This window comes from Parus major, chromosome 1 (genome assembly GCF_001522545.3).
Source record: "Parus major isolate Abel chromosome 1, Parus_major1.1, whole genome shotgun sequence".
In the NCBI taxonomy this organism is placed as follows: domain Eukaryota; kingdom Metazoa; phylum Chordata; class Aves; order Passeriformes; family Paridae; genus Parus; species Parus major.
In genome coordinates, this window is record NC_031768.1 from 27,753,953 (window position 1) to 27,764,366 (window position 10,414).

The 10,414-nt window shown below is 42.3% G+C and overlaps 1 long non-coding RNA gene across 1 annotated transcript in view; it reads right to left on the bottom strand.

Moving 5' to 3' along the window:
- LOC117244147 overlaps window positions 1-7,291 on the bottom strand; it is a 26,839-nt gene extending 19,548 nt beyond the window's left edge. Inside the window, exon 1 of the long non-coding RNA XR_004496677.1 lies at window positions 7,225-7,291. This is a non-coding gene — a long non-coding RNA (uncharacterized LOC117244147). The remainder of the gene's footprint in view (window positions 1-7,224) is intronic.
- Window positions 7,292-10,414: the final 3,123 nt, after the last annotated feature.

Consider the following 10,414-nt stretch of genomic DNA (forward strand, 5'->3'; position numbering starts at 1 on the left):
GGAAGGAAGGAAGGAAGGAAGGAAGGAAGGAAGGAAGGAAGGAAGGAAGGAAGGAAGGAAGGAAGGAAATATTGAGGCACTCTATCTGTTTCTTATCTGAAACCTGCTGCAGCTGTGTCTGCAGCTTAGAAATGCCTTGATACTTGCAGTAGCTGTAACTGTCATATCCCAAACATGAGGGTGTGGTCCCTGTATTCCCAAGATGTGGGGCTGTCACTCCTGGGATTTCTCAAATTGTCTTGCTGGGCTCTCATCCCTTGTATCCATTCTTCATTTTCTATAAATAACAAAATATAATAACCTAACTCCCCATATGCTGCTCCCCTTTTCCCTCATCTGATTGCACCAAACTACATCAGTGCTCTCTATCCCACCTCTGTCTCCTGCAGCACAGCCTGGATCCTCACAGCCCGCTTACAAGAACAGCCATAGGGGCTCTCTCCTCTGCCGGCACCGTTTGGCACCACTGGGGGCTGCAAGGAGAGGCCTTGGTGCTGATGTTGGGAAGGTGCCCTCCAGATTGGTCACCTCCTCCAGAAGCTATCAGGAAAGCACCAGCACAGCCAAGAGCTGTGCCTCAGGTGGCTTCATACAAGTGTGTCCCATGCTGGGGAAGAAGAACATTAGGAAAACATTTATCAAAACTATAAAGCGTTTCATTCTGGAAGTGCTGGACAAAAGTGTTATAGAGACAAAAAGATAGGAAACCAAGATCTTCCCACAGTAAATCAATATTGTTGATATAATGGAGGTATGTGCAAAAGAGAAGGGCACAGATAACCTGCATCAGCCATTGCAGTAACAAGCGGTCTCTACTGTTCACATTTAAAAATTGACCTTTTTGTCTTTCATTACTACCATGGAGATCAGTAATCTCATGCACTAGAAGAGACACCAGTAACTGGAATGTCCAGGGGACAAAATAATAGGGTTATGGTACTCCACTGTCTGCTGAAACACCTCTTTGAGAGTGTCCCAAAACACCCTGCTTAAATTTCTTCTCCAATGCAGTGGAAGATAAGGCTAGAACTCATCTTCATTCATTCTACATAATTAATCAGCAATGATAAGAGCTTGATGAAGCAACATTTGCAGTAACGTAGACTTTAAAAATAGATTCTATAATTTCCTCCATGTTTTCAGTTTCAGTCTACATTCACGCAGGATGTTATATCCTTTTCTCCTACACACATGCACTTATAGGAAGGCTGGCTGATACATACAGTAACAAAGCACATGTATCCATACAGAAACATGCTACTTTTGAGATGTAGACATTAATTTTAAATATGCTAACAAATATTTATATTATTTTCATCATTCATTTCAAGTGTATGTTTCTATGTGTGCTTACATACCACACTGCCATAACACATCATGTAAGCAGAGTGGTATCTTTACATAAGCTGCAGACATGGGATGAGCATTGCTGGATGATTGCTGGGTGAGCATTTCATGGATGTCTGAGAGACATAGAGTATATATTCAAGTGCATCTTCATTACATACAATTATTCAGAAGACTTTTCTCCCCAAGTAGACCTCACAAAACTATCACTGCAAAGCCAGTTTTAGACTCTATTTATCATCCAATATGTTTAGACAAAAAGGGGGGGAAAAAAAAGAGAGGAAAAGAAGGAACAAAATACAAAAATAAAACAAGATAGGTATTAAAGGGGAGAAAAGATGTAAAATACACATTCAATCATTTTCTCTGTAAAAAATAAATGTTCAATAAGTTTCACCAAAACAATCTATATAATTACAGATACACAGCCCCTCATCTGAAATCGCTGTCTCATATGCATATACACATGTACACACAGAAGCATACACATGCATATAGGCATATATCTGTATTTTCATACATGCTTGTATCAGTGCACATATATACATGTATATATATGGGGTATATAAATGCTAACTCAACCCCAAAACTTTTTGCAAGGAGAGGAGACCAGTGAAACAGACTCCTGACTGTCTAACAGAACTGGGGACAGCTTATGTAATTTCTGCCTCTAGTTTGCTCAAAATACAAAGGACAAATTTCTGCTTTACATGCTGCTTTTGCAAGCAGTGCCTTACAGGCAGATTTACAGCACCACCAACATCAGCAATGACAGAGTGGGGATAAACTCACAGAAATCGCTGACACAACTCTGTAGATAGAAAATGCCCCGCGGTGGCCCAAAAAAATAATCCACCAAACCACCCCAGACAATTTCTTGCAATTTCTTTCCTCATCATGTACTAATATACACCACTGTCATGTCTTGAAAGAAATTCAGGGCTTTCTACAGAAAAAAAAGAAGGATAAATTGCTTTATCTCTGCCAGAAGTGGAGCATGCCTTCTGTCATATCCCCAAAGCTGCTCCAGGGAGAGGATTTCCTCACATGGATTCAGGCAATTATTTTACATTGAATGAGAATCAGGAACATTTCTGCTTCTGTGACTGAGCCTCCCTGGGGGTCCTCTGCTGCCAACAACCAGGATGTGTAGCTCCTGGGAGATGGGTCTTGAGGGCTGAAGTGACAGACAGTGTCTCACTGAGGTGCTGCCTCTCCCAGGTTCACTCCGGGGACTTCTCCCCGTGGGTTGAAAGGTGGCAAGCCACCCTTCATCCACATCCCAACTGCAGGACAGCAGAAAATGGGGCACCAGTGGCTTTAGTTCAGACCTTAAGCCCAGCCTGGCTATCTTCTCCATCCAATGGGATTCAGTGATTGGGCTCCTGGACATCCCAGAGCAGTGAATGTAATATCATTCCACAGAATTCCTGACTGTGGACTGCTACAGTGCTACTGAGCTTTCTTTTTCTATTAAAAAAACCCCAAATGACAAAATCCAAGCAAAAGAAAAACAAAACAAAACAAAACAAAAAATAACCCCAAACCAAACAAAACAAAGAAACAAAACAAAAAAGAAACCAAAACAAAACACCAGAACAAAACAAAACCAAACACCCTTCCCCCCAAAAAAAACCCACAAACAAACAAACAAAAAAATAACCCCCCAAAACCCTCCAGAGGTTTTCTGAAAAGCAGTCCTCAGCAGAGGTACAGCAAAACTTCTCATGCTCGACAGTCTGCTGTGGCCCTAGGGGTGGGAAGAATCCCTCCAGCAGCACCCCAGGTGCGGAGTGGGCAGGAGATAAATTCTCCCTTGTGCTGCATCCACCTGGCAGCTGCTGCTCCCTTCCAGGTACTGCTGAAGGAGTCCCACCCCACTGCTGGATCATGGCCACACTGTGCTGGACAGGGGGTAAAATCACATCAAAAGTTGCTGCCCTGGCTGAAAGATGATTTATTGCAATTGTTACAAGTTAAAGGGCTGATTGCAGCGAGGCATTCTGCATTTTGCTTTATTTATTGGCATCACTTTCTATAAATGCAATGAGAAAATGAGCAGTGGTTCCTTCCACAGAATGGAAATTGCATTTCTCAGCTCCATGCAGACTCCTTATAAACTCAATGTTTGTAATGAGTGGCTGTGCATGTCCCTTGGTATCTGTGATGACATCGTTAAGTGAAAGACAACTGAACTTTCATCATCAATCTAGTTTTAATTTAGGACATAGAAAATCACTTTTCCAAATTATTTGGTTGTATTCATGGACATCTGAGCTTCAAATTTTTTGGAGCACATCCACTGTGAATACTATTTTCTGCAACTTTTATTAGTCTAGAGAATGAATTGGTGCAGAACATGAGGAAAATAAATCTGGACATGTAAACCTTACAGCCTGAATCCACCCATCTGTAAAGGAAATAAATGCTTGGGTGATTCAGTTCTACTTAAATTGCAACTCAAAATGATTGCAAGGGTGGCAAATACTATTTATCAATCTTTAACATCTCTAAATAGGCATGATCTTCATCTGAGTTTTTGCATCAATTTGTAGCTTAGAAAAATTTGGAACATTTTAAATTTTGCTAAGTTCTCATGCAGTCACTGAATCTCAACAGGGATTTTTGCCTGAAGTACAGTATCTGACTGTCTGCTGCCTTACATATAAGTGTAATAATTAATGTAGTTGTGCACTGAGAACATTTGAAGCATAGCTCAGGCAGGAAGAGAGAGTTACTCTACTTTCATGCAGTAGAAGCAAAACAGATTTGGCAAGCTCTACAAAATGATGACAGGGTTGAAAATATTACAAGTATTTGTTCATCAAGAAGTCCTGCTCAGCTTTTTCTGAGCACATTCTGCACACACCTGCACTAGCTAATCCCATGAAGAAACCAAGCTTTTGGTACTCAGTGAAGAGACAGGAAAACTTTTAGGGAGTTTTACTTGAAAATGGGTGAAAAATATTTGCTCCGGTTTCAAGCCAGGAGGCTTTGCTGAGCAGGGGTTGTGAGCAGCATTGCTAGCAGCAAGCATTAGAAATGTCAGGACAAGAAATTTCTAATGCTGAAGGAGATGGAAAAAGCTTCCCAAGGAGTAGCACAGTGACAGGGATGTGTCTGTGACAACCATGCCAGGCTTTTCTGACCTAGAGGTGTCCTGGGACATCTGGAAGACCTGGAACTCTGGGGAAAAAAGTGGCAGTGTACAGTGAAAGCTTAAAACCTGTATCAGGAAGGGGAATGGCAGGGAAAATGGCTCAGTGAGATGCCCCTGTGTGACACAGCTGTAGGTAAACGTGTTCCCCTTGCACTCTGTGTGTGGTCATTTTTGACTATTCATCCATGAGAAGAGTGATTTCCACTCAGTGAATTGTCTCCCAATTCCATCTCAGTGCACCCCACAACCACATGTGCTGCTGCTTGTTCAAGGTATGGCACCCAGGGAGGAGCAAGAGCTACCAGGGCTTGAGATGAGCACCACAAGTCACAAAATGTGTGATAGTAAAAATCAACAGAAAGGGAAAAGACTGAGGCTTCAGAAAAAATTAGATCATTTAAAAGCTGCATGAAACTCTTGGGGTAGAAAAAAAGGAATAAGAAAGAGATTTTACAGTCCTCAGCAGGGGAGCAGAGAGAGGTTTGTGCTGCTCCTTCACACAGTGCTGCTCCACAGACACATTGCAGATGCAAGATCACCTTCAGTTAAGGTCAGCTTTCCAGTGCTTGAAGTTGCTAATCCTGCTGAATAGTCAGGCCCCAAATGAACCATCTCCCGAAGGGAGCTGTCAAGCAATACTTGCCCATTTAATTGACTAAGACCTGCTCCTAGTTTTTTTTGCTGGCAATTGATGGATCTAGTAGTTGTCTTTCCCCTACGAGATAGATCAATTGACAAGAAAACTATTTAATGACAAAGCTTCTAAATGCTTGTCTAAGTTCTCTCTGCATTTTAATAGTGGAGACAAGTTGTTCAATCAAGCATGGCACCGAGGGCTGCAGCATTGAGTTGAAATGTATCAGCCACTCTGAAGAAAATGCTGCGGGTCACGTTGTGGACAGAACATCTAGAGACACATTTAATGTGACAGGCTTTAGTATCCAATATCTATGAGTGTGGGTTGGGAGCAAGCTTGCAGAGCTGCTCTAAAATGCCAGCTGAGCTCACAAGCACATAGATATATTTGTTGGTTTAACCCCCAAGGCGCTGTTGTGATTCAAAAAGTGGCATGAAGGTGCAGATGGGCAGTCTGTGCCTTGCAATAGCCCTGTATTTATCCTCCAGTCATTTTTTGCCTCCAGGCACTCAGCATTATTTCACATCTACACAAGGATTTCACTGGTTCTGTTAGGCAATCCTTTCTTACAAGGTTTTCATGTTTTCCCTACCTTTGCTAGTTGGAAGCACAGTAGCTTGTAGTCTTAGCTGAATAGATTTTTTATTTCTAAATCACTGTTTTTATACATTTGAGAATTTGACAGGGAGAAGATATTACATTAGTCTGGAAAGTCTTCAACCATAGTTGCTAAATTAGTAAACCCATTCATAATGAAACTTGACTGATTCTATACTTTCTATACCTTTTGGGAATGTACCTAACTTGCCAGCATTTGAAGCGACAGTGTAAACTTTTCAGTTTTTACTTAAACTGTGTAGTACTTTGGTTCAAAGAGAGCCCATCTGGCCCCTTGCAATAATAGCTCACTGAGAGAAGAGGTTGCATCAGTCTACCTTCGGGTGTTCAGAAACAATGGTGAGAAAGGCGAGAATTTCTTTTGTCTGGATTCCACTTGGTCCTGCTTCTCTCATTCGAGCTATGTTCTCATTTCAAAACTGATGTTTTCAATCTAAGGATTGAAAACTGCCACCCTCATACAATTCAGACTGTGAGAACCCTCTCTTGTGCACCACGTTACGGATCCCAGTGTTGTGTTATGTGAACTGAGTTAGTTCAGCAGCAGCAGAATTGAACTGCAGTACCCTGCCCTTGTTCCACAGAAATGACAGAGTAAAAACAACCCAGGAGTAAAAGCAGCCCAGTATTGCCCATGGGATTTTCATAGCTTCTCCTTGCATCTTCTGTATAAATCAGGATGTGTTTTTTAGTCCTCCATGTTATTGGATAGTCTTAACTAAAAACCTCAAAGTATAGCTCACTCCAAAACTGTAAGCTGTTTGAAAGCAGAATCTATAGCACAGGTCTGAAGTGCGGCACTCTTCTCTGTTTATCCCTCTTTCCCTCTATCCTCTCTCTCACTGGGGTTTGTTAATAGAACCTGTCTCACCCTTTAACGGGAGGTCTCTTTTCCTGAAAGATAGGATAAGTCTAGTCATCATATGGTATTGCACTCTTCATACCTATCTAATTGAAAATGAGCATAATTTTCCTGCAAGTTTATCTGACCAAGGAAACCAGATAGTCACTCTCAGATCCCCCATCTGTGTTGATCCTGCAGTCCAGGGCAATAACCTGTCCAGAAAGGGCTGCTCTGTCACCACTGATGGGAGGCTCACTCTCCACGCTGAGCTTGCTGCCGTGCTTCAGCCGTTGTCAAGATTAGAAGCACTGTGAATATCGCTTAATCAGCTTTCCTGCACCAAAGTTTTTTCAGCCACACATTCCCCACAGTTCACCAGCTGTCTCATTATTTACTGTGTCTTACAGTAAAAATTGAAGACTGTCAAAAGAATTGCCAGACAACTTCCCATTTTTGTATGTATAAAAAACACCTGCAGTTATGTTCCCGTAAAGACTTGAAAATTCATCTGAAAATTTGTTTTGGTTTTGGGGAGACTTTAAGGAAAAAACGTAAAGCCATTGCTGTTTTTGAGGTAAACAAGGGTGAAATAGTAGATAAACTGAATGAACCACTTACCTAGCCTTGACTGAGTGATTTGGTCAACCTTCTTTGGAGGGGAAAAGAGAAAGGAGATGTTTTGAACACATCTAAGAATAAGTAGCCCAGCTGTGTGCAGGCAGATGTGCCTCTTGCACCTGTCTTTGAGAATATGCAAAGCACATGCATTCATCCACACCTGTTTATGTAGACAAATCCTGACTTTTGAAGCTTCAAATTTGGTATCAAAATAATCCCTTCTGTGCAAAGCAGGTGTTTGCAAAGTTGCATACAGTTCACTTGTGAAAGAGTCATTCTGAAAGTTTGTCAGTGCACCAGCCCCGCAGAACAGGCTGCAGAGCTGTGATCGCTGGTTGACTCTGAGTGCATACAGAAACTTCCTGTGTGTGGCTCACCAGCCTTGTTACCCATCCTACAGCCATCATTGAGCAAGTCATCTTCTCATATTTCAGGAGAAGTCAAAATGATAGTAATGCTGAAAGTAATGCATTAATTAACTGCAGGATACTGGGGCTGCCTGTGAACTTCTGAAGTGTGAGATTTCATTAGAATGACTGCTTGTGTGCAAAGCTGTGGATGCTCAGGTGAGTCACTGAGGAAGTGCAAACAACCTCGTTCAACTCATGGTCATGTGCCCTTCCTGCCCCTGTTGACTGTCATTTTGTGCAAGGACTTCTGGTGGCTTGAGGCTTCAGTGATTTCAGGTTTCTATCAAGAGTGCTATGTATAAAGTCGGACCAAGTAGCCACATTTACTAACCCAAAAGGTCTTCATAATGACACACCTACGCTATGATGAGGCAAACAAACATCTACATTCCTAAGAAATTACATTCTTAGGCTGAGTTTTTCAGCCACACTTGTCCCAGATCTTTCACTGACAATACAGAATGCATTCCCTGTGAAGTACCTTTTCCATTTACAAGCGCTTAAATAGGTTGGCAGAGGTGGATACAGACATGCACACCAATGACTAGCTGGCAAAGGGTGACATCCAAAAGTATTTGGAGCCAAGAACTGTGGTCTCTTTACTTATCCTCATTCCCACTGGTTTTCAATATTGGATCAATAGATGTCCTTGCTTTGACATCCTTCATCATCTGTACTGCAAATATCAATGACAAACCTGTACACGACACTGCTCAGAGAGGTTTGATAATATGGCATTTAGAAGTAAGCTTCTTTTCTTCCTTAACATCATTGTAAGTTGTTATTTAATGTAAACATACTTTTTCTAGTCTTGTATATTATCTAGCCCTATTTAGAGTATCTTCTCCCCATGTCCCCTAAGAATGCCTTGCTTTTCTAGTTGAGCTGATCCTCCACATCCCTTTGCATTTAGAACAGATGAGTAACATGAATCCCAAAGGCTTTGTCTGCAGTCACTTGCAAGTTGCTGAAATGCCTGGTGCCTTTAATTATCCCAAAAGTGAATGTTGCAACATGACTGCACCACCTGCACGGTTTGGGATCCAGAGCTGTGTTGGCTGTGTGCATGGTGCTCACAAGGTTTGCTCCACAGCATCATCTACTCTGCATACATACATATGCATTTCTGCAAGACAGGGACTGCTCTATCCAAAGCATGCCATGCCATGCTGGAGCTCTCCCGCCTATGAGCTGATATGTCTCAGTGGTGCAACGCAGCTTTGATCCCAGAATCACTGTAATTACATTACACTATTGCTCCCTCTGAACTGCTTAGCTAAGCTGAGAAGCCATCTACAAGATGGTTTGGGTTGGGTGACGTCTTGCTCCCACATCACTGCCGTGCATTGGGTGGTAGTGCAGGTTTGCTCCCAGACAGCCCTAGACCTGTCAGCCTCACTCAGCTGGTCCCACTTCCAAGCTTCCCAGCTGTGGCTGCTTGCCTCTTTCATTTGCACCACAGCACGGGCACTGCTTGGCTTGTCAACCAGAACTGGATGCCTCTGCTCTGCTACCAGCTGCTCATCTGTGTCTGGGCTGCAGCTCACAGAGCGCAGAGACTGCAGGGATGAACAGCGCTGGAAATATCCCTCCTGTGCTGGATGGTGCATTTCCCCCATCACCCAGTGCACTGACTGCTTTTTGCTGTCACCTGGCCCAGTGATGGACATTTACATTGGAATTTAGAAACCATGCAGGCTGCCAAAGGCAGCAGTCTCTGTGGTGGGGAACTGCATGCTGCGTAACAGGGGACTATCCCATTCTTACTCACATCTGCAATGATAATATTTGTTTACTAGTTTAGGCAGAGAAACTTAGCCAAATAAATTGTCATTCTCTCATCCCTGCTTTGAAAACTCACTGTCATGATTATTATCATCAGGACAGCGCCTGAAAATAAACCTGTAGAACACAGGTAGACTACGTGAGGGTGTGCCCACATAAAGAGGGGGTTGCTTGGCTTCAAAATCCTAGACTGGCAAACAGTAGAAGGAATTTGAGGAACTGCAGATGTTCAGCTGAAACATTTTCTGCCTTAAAAAGAAAGGAAGAGAAAGATGTACAGAGTGGGAAGGACTACCTTGTGGCTGAGGGTCTCGGGAGCGCTGGCCTCATTTCCTGGCTCTGCTCAGGATTCTCACATAACCTTGACCAAAGTCAATTCATCTCTCTGTGCCACTACTCCTTCATCATTACATGGATTTCCCCCTCTCCAGCACTATTCTTTCTCTGTTTCTCTGTCTTTCTCTCTCCTCTATCTGCCTCACCTGCTGAGAGTGTAAATTCTGTAAGGTACAGACAGCCTCTGATTCCTGATTTTTGATTTCTCTGTCTGCATTTGATTGTCTCTGATTTGATTTGTTTCTATTTGTACTGTGTCCAGCAACCTCAAGCAGAGCCTATGGATGATACCATAACAAAAACAAAACACACAGCTGAGTTTTTGAAAGCTTCTATGTTAAATTAATAAATAAACAATACTGATGTGCTTTGCTTCTGATAAGCCAATCATAAATTTTAAGAAAACCTGTCTCACTGTAATAGTGTAAAGGGTTGGCTGTAGAGCAAACATTAACTGGCAGTTTCCTATGGTGTTTCTATATGGATTTTTACATAATGTTTTTAAAGTTGTAGGCTCTGTCTGCTGTATTTAAATATTTGAATAAAGTCCTATGCACAGGGACTGAAAACTTGACTTTGCTACTAGTCAGCAGAGCTTTCTGCAGGTAAAATTCTTGTGTTAGCAATAATCCCAGACATGTGGCTGTTATCTCCATGAG